This window comes from Sminthopsis crassicaudata, chromosome 1, assembly GCF_048593235.1.
Source record: "Sminthopsis crassicaudata isolate SCR6 chromosome 1, ASM4859323v1, whole genome shotgun sequence".
In the NCBI taxonomy this organism is placed as follows: Eukaryota; Metazoa; Chordata; class Mammalia; order Dasyuromorphia; family Dasyuridae; genus Sminthopsis; species Sminthopsis crassicaudata.
Window position 1 is genome coordinate 385,902,311 of NC_133617.1, and position 12,980 is coordinate 385,915,290.

At 39.3% G+C, this 12,980-nt stretch overlaps 1 protein-coding gene across 10 annotated transcripts in view; it reads right to left on the reverse strand.

The window, feature by feature from the left end:
- Positions 1–12,980, reverse strand: part of PDZD2 (PDZ domain containing 2) — a 499,259-nt gene that overhangs the window by 362,009 nt on the left and 124,270 nt on the right. The window contains exon 1 of one of the 10 annotated variants that reach the window (XM_074279474.1): positions 1,872–2,024. The exons of the other annotated variants lie outside the window; for them this stretch is intronic. The gene's annotated coding sequence lies outside the window, so the exon portion shown is untranslated. Of the gene's footprint in view, positions 1–1,871; positions 2,025–12,980 lie in introns of those variants that run through there. 10 annotated transcript variants of the gene reach the window in all.

The following is a 12,980-nucleotide window of genomic DNA, read 5'->3' on the forward strand; positions in this document are numbered from 1 at the left end:
TTCTGTGATCAAAGTCTCTATGACTCTCTCTAATTCAGTTGCAAGTTAATTAATTGCCTGCAGCCCATTCTGTTTTCCAGGATGAGGGTTGATCTACACTAAGACAGTGAACTTCCAGGATTGGTTTCTCTCCCAATCCCATATTTCAGTTAGAAGAATAAAGAAAAAATAAATGACAATCATGTGCAAGGAGCTCAAGATTGAACTGAATGGAATAAGCAGTCTATGTTAGAAGCAATAAATATGTCTGCTTTTACTCTGCATTTACTAATCTAATTAAATTGCTTAAATTATGACCTCCAGGGAAGGTAAAAAGCATGAAGTGACATAAACGAATGGGAAAAGAAGGAGGTAAGGGACTCAATTGGGTGGGCGCTAAGCCAAAGACTTTGGGACACACATTCCTAGAAAGAATCATGAATTTAAAAGTGAAATAGCAGTGGCAAAGTGCTGGTTGAATAATAGCCGTATGCTCCTGGGAATTTGACCGTTTCCAGGAACCATAGGGCCACACTTAATACATGTCATCTCCTGTACTATATTGTCTTTCACTTTATGTTGGGGGAAAAGTTCTATTTATCTTTGTAAACAAGCTAGTGTATAGCCATGTATATAGCAGATACTCAGTAAAGTTTTGTTAACTGAATAAATGTTTACAAGTACTATAATTTGTTATGGACAGTCCTTAGCTAACTCCTTTTTTTGTTTTTTGATAATTAAATTTTACACTGAAAGCTTATCCTCTTGTATTCTCTTTTTCTACCTTTACCATTCTTTTTTTAGTACTTTGCTATCTGGTAACCATAGGAATAGAGAAGCTGGGTCACAGGTGTCCTTGAGTGTTATTTCAGCTCAATGAAACTACTAATTTTTCAGAGACAAAACCCTGCATCAATCAACCAACCAATCAGCTAAAGGGAGACTGTCTGAAGGGTTCCTTTTCATTTTCTTATAATTAGCTGAACAAAGAAACTTGAGTAGAGCTGGGTACACATATAAAGCCACCATTAATATGAGTACTGGAAGTTGCTATTCTCATCTTCATAAGAAAATAAAAGAGGAGGCTTCTTTTCTTGAAAAAGAAGACCAAAGAAACAACAGTTTCAGTCCTTGAGAAGATAGTGTTCACCAAATATTTATAAGATCATCAGTGCTGCCTTTACCACCAGCCTGGGACCCTTAGAGATCAAGGAATGAGATTAGAAGTTTTCTCTTTCTATTTTCATCTCCCTTGTTAGCTTACTCTTTGAAAGAAGGAAAAGAGACTTCATCACTGCTAATTACTGAAAAATAAACGTTGAATGAGACAGAGGAGAAAGAGAGGCAACTGATTTTGTTGACTTCTCATAAAAAGAACAGACCCTTGATCTCCAGTAATGGTTAATGTAATGGCTACCTATCTCTGGGAGCAAATCAGTAGGGAAGACTTAACACAAAGCACCTGGGAAAAGCTGGAATCACTTACTTAATTTGTTGATTTTGAACCTTTCCACTGCCACTGTCATGACACCGAAAATTCCTGCTTCTCCGCCTAGATATTGTTTGTTTGCTCTCTCCCTTGCCCTGTTCCCGTCTATTTCCTTCTCTCTCTTCCTCTCTCTATCCTCTGCCTCTGTCTGTCTGTTTCTGTCTATGTTTCTGTCTGCCTCACTCCCTGTGTGTGTCTCTCTGTCTTCCTCTCCCTGCCCTTTATCTTTTCCCCTTTCACTTCTTCTCTCTCTCAATGCCATTAGCTCCCACAGGGTACAATGACCATGTCTGTGTAGATGTCACTCAAATTTAATACTCTCAAGTTCATCTCTAATTGCCCACTGCACATCTTTATTAGGCTTGTTGGTAGTTCAGACTCGGTATATGCAAAATGGACTTACCTTCCCCACCAAAAACTGTCTCTTTCCCCAAAAGTCCTGTTTGTGTTCATGGCACCATCATCCTGCCAGTCACCTCCAAAGCATCCTTTACTCATTCTTCTCCCTCCATATCTGATCAGCTGCCACATCCTGTTGATTCTCTCTAAAATATTTTCTCCGTTTTCGCTCCCACTGTCCTGCCTTTATCCCACCCTTTTAGCCCGTTAGAATAGCTTCCCAGATCAACTTCCTGCCTCTAGTCACTCGGATAGCTTTCACAACACAGGCCTGAGTAATGAATCACACATAGCCACTGAAAACCTCCACTGGTTAGCCCTCCAATAAGCTGTATTCTTTAGCCTAACATTCAAAGCCTTGCACAGATTGTTCTTTTCTTGCCTTTCTAGCTTTCTTTCATAGCATTTCTCCCTCTGCTTCATGTATCTAAATAACCATCTTCATTGGATTACTCTGGTCTGTTTTATCTTGCCTTTTTAACATCATATACTATTGCTCTTATCATCCCAATATTCGCATTGAATGGATTCTCCTTTCCTTTCTCAATCTGCCTGCTGAAATAATTTGCTTCTTTTAAAGTCCAATTTCAATCTTAACTTCTGGATGGTTCTTTCTTTAACATCAACTAGAAATGAGCTCTTTCTTCTCCAATTCCTCCTGACACTCCAAAAAGGCCTCTACTTTGAACTTAGTGCCTGATATGTATTATAATCATTTGGGTACATGTTTTCCTTCCTCTATTAGAGATTAAACTCCTTGAAGGCAAGAACAATATCTAGTTTTATTTTTGCATTTCAGCACTTAGTGCCTTGAACATTGTTAGAACCTGATGAGATGCGGTTTCCTATCTTCCTGGGCTCTCAGTGGGGGAGCCTGCCTGATGGTCTTGTAGCCAGAGGGTTTAGGGATGGGTTTAACACCTGAATGAATTCTGGAATCTTACTAATTCACACTGGATATAACACTCCCTGCTTTCCCTTGGTCCTTATCCCACTCACACCCACTAAGTCAATCTGGCTATTAAGATTTTGCCCCTTTGCCAGGTACATAACTAGATTTCCTGCCCTTCCCTGCTCATGTTGATTCCAAATGCCACTGTCTGAGGAATAATTGGGAGGTCCCTCTTGCCTGCTGGGTGAGAGCCCTAGCTCTTGTGCAATCCTCCCTCCCACCCCGAGAAGGGACAATGAAGTGCCAAGATATCATCAGACTTCCCACAGCTTAGCCTCCTGCCAGGTAATTAAAATTATACTTTCAGCTGAGACTAGTGGCAAATGAGCTACTTTTTTCCAAATAGCGTAGACTTTACCTCTAGTGCATTGATGATTTACCAGCTAGTTAAGGCCACGATATTACTCAAACTAATATAGTGGGAGCTGAGTCTCCCCAGCCAGTTCTATTGTGTGGCCCTAGTAATCCGGGCTCCCTCTCCCCCCTCTCTTGGCAGATCCCACTCAACTAAGAAAACGTGGATCTGATTAGGAATCTCTATTCGGTCCAAACGGTTGCACTTTCCCTCTTGTGGAACAGACAGAAGCAGAGCTGAGTCTGCATCAGCTGCTTAGCAAGCCCTTGGGTTGTGAGTGACAACCGTGGAACTGAGCTGACTGGGCCAACGAGAAGGCATTGCAAGAAGAAAATTGCTTCTATTAAACCAAATCCATCCTTGGATGATTGGCTAGAGAATCAGTTCCAGTCCTCCACTGTCCTTTGCTTGACCACATTACTTTGTCATTTGCAGCTACATTTTTCTATTATCACCACCTAATAAAAAGGGGTTTGTTTTGTCCCCCCACAAATTCCCCCAGGGCACAAAGAGCATTCACAACATAAAGAGCAGAGGAAGATAATCTAGCAGGTTGCTTTTATTATTTCACCTCCTGGGCACTGAGCCTTGAACCTGAACCCACTAAAGGTAACAATTTTGACTTGCAAGAACAAGATTTAGTCTGAATGCCTTAGAAAACTGGAGACAAAGAGGGAGAAGGCGCTGAATACATTGCAACTATCTACAGCTATTTTTGTGTTGGTTTTGGAGCGGGGTAGAGCACTGACTGGAGTTCTGATTCGTGAGAACCTAATGTCTTCTCCCTTTGTGTTCCTCATAGTACGAAGGAATTCTAAGTTGCTCCCTCCAGCTTGGTGGGGTGGGGGTGGTCCAAAAGCAGGGGACTGGGAGAACTTGCTTCTTGGGAATGAAAGACAGAGAACAGAGGTGCTGTCCACATCACAGTCTATAGGAGGGATAAGTCAGCACGGATCAGAAGAGAAGAAAAGAATGAAGCTTCCTTTCAATGAAGCCAGAACGACTTGCTGTGGATCAGCTGCTATAAAGAGATGAACCAGACCTTGTGAATAATTCAACAAACAGTTAATTCGCATCTATTATATGCTAGGAGCTAGGGAGAAAGAACCAAAATAAGACAGTCCTAATCTCTAGAGGATTATCTTTTAATGGCGGTGATGATTTAGCACATAGGGAGATAAGTAAATACAAAGTAAATTTGGGGGAGAGCAAACACTGATGCCAGTGAGGAAATCCAGCTGTGGGAGGAGATAGTCCTAAGCCTTGGAAGAAGCTGGGAGGGATTCTAAATGGTGGCAAGGAGGAGGGATACATTCCAAATGGAGGGACAACCTGTGCAAAGAGAAGAGACAGAAGAGAGGACATGGCGTATTTGAGGAAGAGCCATTAAGCACTCTGGCCGGCTAAGGTCAAATGAGGAACAGGTAGATATCTGTTCAACAAGCATCTGGACAGACAGTGCAAGAAAGGGAACAATGGGAAATGAGTATATAGAGGAAAAAGCCAAACTGTAAAGTTCTCTAAATGCCATGGTGAATCGAAACGAGTTTATTTTATCCTCAGGTAATAGGGAGCCATTAAGGGTTTTTTTGTTTGTTTGTTTGTTTTGTTTTGTTTTGTTTTGTTTTGTTTTGTTTTGTTTTGTTTTTGTTGTTGTTGTTGTTTTGAATAGGGGAATAACACTATTACTTTGATGGTAAAAAAGAAGCCTATAACTTGGAAACTACTGGGGGCAGAAGGAAGGTCGTTGATAGGTCTGTAAATGACAACAATAAGGATCTGGAGAGAATAAAATAAACTTTTAAAGTAGAGAGATGGTATATGAAAGTGGCAGTGAGGAGCAAACAATATGAATTACTGAATTTAAAAATATTCCTTAAGCACTTAATATTTGTCAAGCACAATGCTAAGCACTGGAGATACAAACATAAAAGCAGAGATAATCCCTGCCCTCAAAAAGCTTACATCCTAATAGAGGAAGATAATACATGAAGGGGAGTAATAGCCATGGTTGTAAATGATACAGTGTGCCAGTTCCTCTTCTTGGGACTGTGTGTCAGAGAGAGAAGGAGCAATAGGGCTAGGATATCTTTAGGAGGAAGCTAGCTTTCATTGATAGACTATGAGAAGGAATCAAGGATGAAGAGGAATCTGTTAACAATTTAGGGAACCAGAGTGCAAAGGAGAATAGAGATTAAGTAGAATCTATGTAATGCTGAACTGGATAGGGATGATTGTAGAGAGAAAAAGCAGGAAAAAGGATTTCAAAAGACCAAGAGATGGATGGCAAGGAGGTACAAGAATGATAACCCAACTGTAGAGGAAGTCACTTGTTGGTTGGTGGGGCTGGTTAGCAATTTTAGGCAGCACAGAACAAACATTCTTGGATCATATAGACTTGTGATTAACTGAAAGCTTCAGATCATCTTCACAGTAACCATTCCCAATGGTTTTCCCTATCTTGTACTTATGCAATTGATTTTTAAAATTCTGAGTCAGTGCTATTTAAAAGCTATTGACTGAGTCAGCAACTCCCAATGTCATTGAAGTTACTTTGATTGTTGTTACTCTTTAAGTATATGAGCTACTTGTCTGCCTCTTTTCCCCCCACCCCTCTCCAAAAAAAAAAAAAGAAAAAAAGAAAAAAAAGAAAATCCACAAACCTACACCAGCATCCCCACTGTACCACAAGGGGAATAAAAGCAGAAGATACTACCCCATACCCCAACCAGATTTGCTCTTTTCACTTGTCCGGTTGTAAACAAACTTTAGCTCCTATAAAACAGAGCCCAAGATTAGGAAACTTATTAGTGAGTGTTAATGAACTAAAGTATTACCTCCCCAACAACAACACAAAAATTTGCATTTTAATTGTCTTCTAGAAGCACACTTAGAAGCAGAATGGAAATTTTAATTGCCATGATAACATGGAAGGGATGTGGGTAAGGGTGGGAACAAGTAGTACTTTCAGCACCCTTTCAAATCATGGTGTAGGTTCTGCTGAAGCCACCCAGTTTCAGGTCGGTCACAATAGAAAGGTAATTTATATTGGCAGCACCCCCAAGGGATCCAGGATGGGTCAAAGAATCCAACAGTTCTAAGGACTCGGGTTCAAAAGCCTACAAGAATCTATAGCCTGACCTTCTCTGTCCAACTGTGATCCAAGAGCAAAAATTAATCTCTCTTCAATGAATTGACCTCCCAAGTATACTTGTGAGTAGGGACAACCCACAGTTTAAATGGGGGATATTGCTGCTGGAAATAAACTGATTTCTTTTTCTTTTTCTTTTAAAATGATAGGGAATGTATTTTCTAAGATCCCAAGGAACTCCAAACTGAACGCAAATCACGTATTCAGGTAAATATGAGCAAACCCTTGGAACACAGGAAGCCAAATCTTGCTGGGTTTGCTGTACCATAGGGCCTCTTCCCACAGGACACATTTAAAATGAGGTAGCAAAGTACGGGGTGTTCCAAAAGTCATAGGGCAGTTTTAAGCTCTAACAGTATAAAACTGCACCAAGACTTTTGTGACAGCCTGTGTAATGGAAAAGGCTGGAAATGGAACCCAAGACTGTGGCTTCAAATCCCAGCTCTGCGACTGTGTAACTTTGAGCAAAATACTTTGTCACTGTGAGCCTCAGTTTCCTCAGTAAAAAGAAAAGTCAAATCAGATGTTATTTAGGAACCCCTGCAGTTCTAGTTCCAATGACAGATAAATGGATGAATGCATAGAGATAGATGGACAGATGATTGATAAATAGATTTCTTGATGATAGAAAGAAGGTGGATATCTAGATAGGTGGATAATAAAGTGAGTGGATGGGCATTTATTAATCACTTGCCTATATTATAATTCGGTACTGTATTAAGAGAGAGTAATACAAATATAGGCAAGCAAAATGGCTCCTGCCCTGAAGCAGCTTGGATAAAAATTCTAGGGGAAATGGGGAGGGCATCAAATAAATACCAGAGCTTCATACTATCTCCTAAAAACTGTCTGGCCTCAGAAACTGCAATAAAAAGAATATCATCTGACCTTTTTATTTTTTTCCAACAAGACACAGCAGGCTCCAAACGTGACCTACTTTTCTGGCTCTCCTCTATGCACAAGAATTGACTAAGATTCTCACTGACGTGCTTTTTTTTTTTTTTGTTTTTTCAGAGGAGGAGAATTTTCATCAGCTGGTCAGAGCCTTTAAGCCATGTCAAAAGGACCAATAAGGACAGATGTGATGTAGACCCAATAGGTCTGGATGCTTCAAGAATCAAACTTGACTTCCAATCTCATCAGGGACTTTTAATTGAGCTCCTGAAAAAAAACAATAAAAGCCCAATTCAGGCCCTTATGTTGTGCCAGCATTTAATTTAAAGGTTTTTAGTAGCAGCAACAGCAACTGAAAACAAAATATTATTGATTAGCTAGGCAAAACAAAAACTCTTTTTCCAAAGCTTGAGGCCCTCAGGAAGGTGCCTTCCTGGGGCACAGCTCCTGCCCCAGAACTCAGTCAGCTTTAAAACCTTACTTTGGCATTTAACAAACTCTGCATCTGACATTAAAAATTAATTGACTTCTTCCAACCCTGCAAAGACTCAGAACACAACAAAGCTTTAAAGTGTCAGGAGACAGGGATTAAAAATATAAGAGACAAGTACCCAGTTTAGGAGAAACCAAGCAGAATTTTTTCTTTTTTTTTTTTAATTAGCAACCTATTGATTTTTTTTCTATTTTTACCTCAGAGGTAATGCAGCTTAAGATCACTAATCTGCTGGGGGTTTTTTCCCCTTATATCAGTGCTCCAAATTACAATTCCTAATTGAAAAACATTACTTTTGTAATTTAAAAAGTACCAGAATGTCCCAGAACCCTGGCATCCCAATTCAGATCCCTAGGTTGTTTGTTCATTTCCCATAAGATGAAACATCACAGCCATGTTTTATCCTGGGTTTTCTGAATAAATTGTGGCCTTATGCTATTGCAATCCCTCCTTTCCAGTACTGTCCAGGAAAGTTTGACATTATGCCTGACATGGTCTTTTTGAAAATACTTCTTTAACAAGAGGATATGTGAATTGAGAATTAAGACTCCCTCCCCCCCCCATTTAAATCTGTGATTTCATTGTGTAGGTAGGGATTCCCCAGGTATATATATATATATTTTTTTTTTTTAATCCTTCTACCAAAGTATACCAGCAATTGTTCCGTAATTTATAGTTATAAAGAAATGGTTGGAGTATCAAGAAGGTAAGTGATAAATTGCCCAGGGTCACATAAGCCAATGATGTCAGAGACAGGGTTGGAACTCAGGTGTGAGGTTCTGCTGCTGGCTCTGAATACACAACACCCCAGAGTCTCATAACTCTTATGCATAGGGATGACCAAGTACATTTGATATTCTGGAAATTAGGATCTGTTTTCCTGGCCTGAGATACACTTCATTGGGCTCAAAATGAATGCTGACTCCATTATTCCAGAAGGCCCAGCCTAACAACTGCAGAAGGAGGCTCAATAAGGAAAGCTGTGCTCTGACAATGACTGGGTAAGTTCTATTCTAACAGCTACTCATCTTTGGAGCCTCCCCTACAGCATTTGAAAATGTGTTTGATGCTATTTGTCCTGGGTGTAGAGGAAGAAAACATAAAATTTTGTTATGGGTGTTTTGTTGTTCAATCACTTCAATCAGGTCTGAATCTTGATGACCCACTTTGGGGGTTTGTTGGCTGGAGTGCTTTGCCATTTCCTTTTGGAAAAGCTCTGGATGTCAACTGTCTGCATTTCTAAGACAGGACCATTTTAAGCATGTGGGATCAATAAATCATAGATTTAGAGGCTATCTATTCAATCTGTTCATTTACAAATGAAGAAAATGTGGCTCAGAGAGATAGTAACTAGTTCAGCATCACACAGGTGAGGGTTAGAGGTGAGCATTGCATCCAGAGAGTTAGAGTTAGAAGGTAGGGACAAAATCCAATGCTGTACTAGTTCACCTACAATCATGCAATTCTATAAAATCTTTCCACAAGCCAAACATAAATTATAATTATATTCATATAGAATACATATGTTAGGTAATTATAATCTTATAATTATACTCATATCCATAGTAGCATGAATAAATATGATAGATAAAACCACTGAAAAAATTTTAGCACTTAGTACAGTCATGCAGTTCTATAATATCTTTCCATAAGCTAAATATAAATTATAATTATGTTCATATAGAATATATTATATTAGATAATTAAAACCATAATTATATCTGTAGTACTATGAATAAAAATGATAAAAGATAAAAACACTGGAAAAATTTTAGCACTTGCCATTTTGTTTCAAGATGGCCAAGTGACCTACAAACATACTTTTTAGTAATTTACCAAATATGATCAAAATTGATTATTTTTATTTTTAAATATCAAGGAACAAATAAATAGCAAAAAGTGGTGACTGGAAAAAGGAACTTCACTTTGTTCAATCAGGTCAGACATGAGATAGCAAAGAATTGGGAGACAGAGAGGTAGAGGAAATATATTTCAGAAACACTAAAATGTTTCTGATCAGAGCATTCTAAACATGGAACTGCCATTCAAAGGGACTCTTTCAAAACTTTGGCCTATCCCTCATTGGCCCCTTTCCAGTGTCTTTTGCAAGGGGCAGGACCACTTAGATAAGATCCCACCAATCGAGATTATAGGGAAGCCCTGGAGTCAGAGGGCTGACGCTCCAGCACTGACCACAATCCCACTGAGGGAAGGGCTCCTACTCCCTCCTAGAATACAAATCTCTTTTCTACATCTCTTCTGCATGTCTGTTCTCTTCATAAGAATAGTTTCCCTACCCTCAATTTTTAGGGAGAGAAAAGAAAGAAAGGAGGAGGAGAAAAAGAAACAAAAGTGACGAAAACCAGGTCAGATTTTGTACTCCAATTTTAACCCAAATTACAGCCTCCAAAATTTAAAGGACCTCCTAAACATAGCTAGATGGCACAGTGGATAGAGCAACAACACTGCCATCAGGAGAAGCTGAGTTCAAATCCAGGCTTAGGCACCTAATTAACACTGTGTGACCCTGAACAAGTCTTATCCCCCCAATTGTGTTATCCCATTCCAAAAAAAAAAAAAAAAAAAAAAAAAAAAGACAACCAAGGAGAAATTTGGATGAAAACTTGGAGAAGCTTATATGAACTGAAGGTAATCAAAGTCAACATGGTACACATACTGACCACAATCAGGTAAACAAAAGCAATACTAAAAGGAATCTTAACACAGATTAAATGTATGGGTAGAAACTTTTTTTTAAATGGGGAAAAAAACCACCACAAGAAAAACAGAGACATTTAGCTGAGATGACCCTTAGACAACAGACAATCCATCTTTTAAGACATCTAAGTGGCACTGAACTATTGGAGAGAGAAATTCAAATTTTGCTCCCAGATATTTCCCAGCTGTGTGACCGTCGGCGAGCCACTTAACTAATCTCAGCCTCAGTTTCCTCATCTGTAAACTGAGAATAAATAATAGTATTTACCTCATAAGTTGCTGCTAAGTACCAAATGAGAGTGCATGTAAAGCACTTTGCAAACCTTACAATGCTATATAAATAGGATGATGATTAATGATAATGGATGGTGATCATCGTGGCTGGTACTTGAAGCTTTTCCAAATGAACAGAAATTTCCAGGGCAAGTACTTCAAGTACTCTGGGTCACCAATATACTGGGTGAAGCTCATGGAAAATGATTACAATGTCAACTAACTCCCAGACTCAGGATTTGAAGAATGGAACTGAAAAAGTGTTGAGACCGGACAGAAGGAACCACTTAAGAGAGAAAGAACCTACCAACATGTCAGAGCACTCAATTCCATAAAGAACTTTGTCATTTCAGGGCTTTGCAATGGGGATACTTCCTGAAGAAGGAGAATCAGACCAGTCTCAGATGAGATAATGGAACAGTAGGCTTTGACCCAGATTCAAAGCAGATTTAATGCTTGCTGTTAAGCGGAAAGAAGGCAATGGCCAGCAACAGAGCCTCTGGGAGAGGGAAGCAGCCCCACTGGCTGGTGCCAAAGCAGAGCTAACATTCTGCCCAAAGGCCTGGGACCCCCCTCCTCACAAAGGTCCTTTGTGATCATGCAAAGCCTCGCATGAGGAAGAAAAAGCACCAAATGTCAAGAGTTAAAGAACACGGGAGAGAAAGAAAACAAAATGGCAGGAGGGAAATTACAGCAGTAGGAGATCCCAAAATAAGAAATGGAGAATTCCAAAGAAGGAAAAGAGGGGTTTCCCCATGCAGTTTCCTTGCCTGGATTCTCCTTCATAAAAGCACGTTATCATACCAACAATTCTTAGCAAAAAACAAAATGAAACAATTGTCTTGCCCACCTTTAAAAACCAGCAGATGCCAGGTTGAGCAGACATCATAATCGAAATTTATAATTCTCTGGCTCTAGGAAGGAAAGTGCCTGAAAGGTGCCAAACCAATGACCCAATACAGTCTTCTGGGGCCTTATTTTCTCTTTTCCAGATCCCTAAGGATCTTTTAAAAAGGCATTATGAATTCCAGGTATGATCATATAACTTAAATTCTCATTCATTCATTTAACCAGAGTGAATTAAATGCCTTTCTCTTTCAGGACAGGTTTGGAATTGGCAATACAAAGACAAAAACAATATAGTTCCTGCCCTGGATATTCTTATATTTGAAGGGGGTAGAGGGAACATAGGAATATGTGTGTGTGTATGTGTGTGTATACATATACACACATACATATATATAGGACTTACATGTATAGAGATAAGTAAATTTAAAAGATTCATGTTAATTAAATATAGGTGGTGGGAGGCAGCTTGGAAAAGTGAATAGCCTCAGAGCCAATACCTGGGTTCCAAGCCTTCCCTGCTCTGACACTTCCTGAGGGAGCCGGGACAGGTCACAATGCCTCAGTGCTCTAGGCAATTCCTAAAGACCCCCATGTACAGAGAAAATGCTGAACTACATTAGTAGAGGAAATTTCCTCACAAGGGAGTATTGTATTCCGATGAAATCATAGGTTAGCTCCAAGTTCTATTCCTAAATACAGGGGACTAGGGAGGGGGATAATGAAGCCTCTGGTGACTGAGAAACAGGATTGGACTTATATAAAAGGTGGCATATGAACTGAACTTTGAAGGAAACCAGGGATTCTAAGAGGTAGAAGAGTAGAGGGAGTATAATCAAAACAAAGCGAATATACAACTTGTATAAGGATGAGAAATGGAACATGAGGCAGGAGATGGAATGTTGAAACCAGAAAGTATGAAGGAGGCCCATCTAGCTAAAATGCAGAATACATTATTTGTAAGGAGAGAACATGACCCTGTACTTCAAGGTTTATTTTCAATTTGGAGGATCTAAAAGTCTGGGATGGATCAAACAATGAAGAGCAAAGCGACCATGAATAGCAAGGAAGTTATTAGAGCCTTCCTGGTTCCAGAAAACCATAATCTTGAATTACCCAAATCATTTTCACATCTTAGGAAAAGGAAAGTTAATTGGTTTTCAATGTTCTTTTCTCCTCAAAATGTCCTATGCTGTAATGCTCAAATGAGATAAAGTACATAAAGCATTTTGCAAACTTGATAGGATGACATGTAAGTTTTTATTGTTGTTATTGTTCTTACAAACATCATTAAAATGAATATAAAAAAGATTCTTCCCCAAAGTTTTCCCTTTAGGAACAAAGGCAGATATGTTCTCTGTCCAGTACAGCTTGTTAACATTTTCTCTTGTGTAATGGTTGAGATTTTGGTTGGATTTTTCTTTCAGTCCT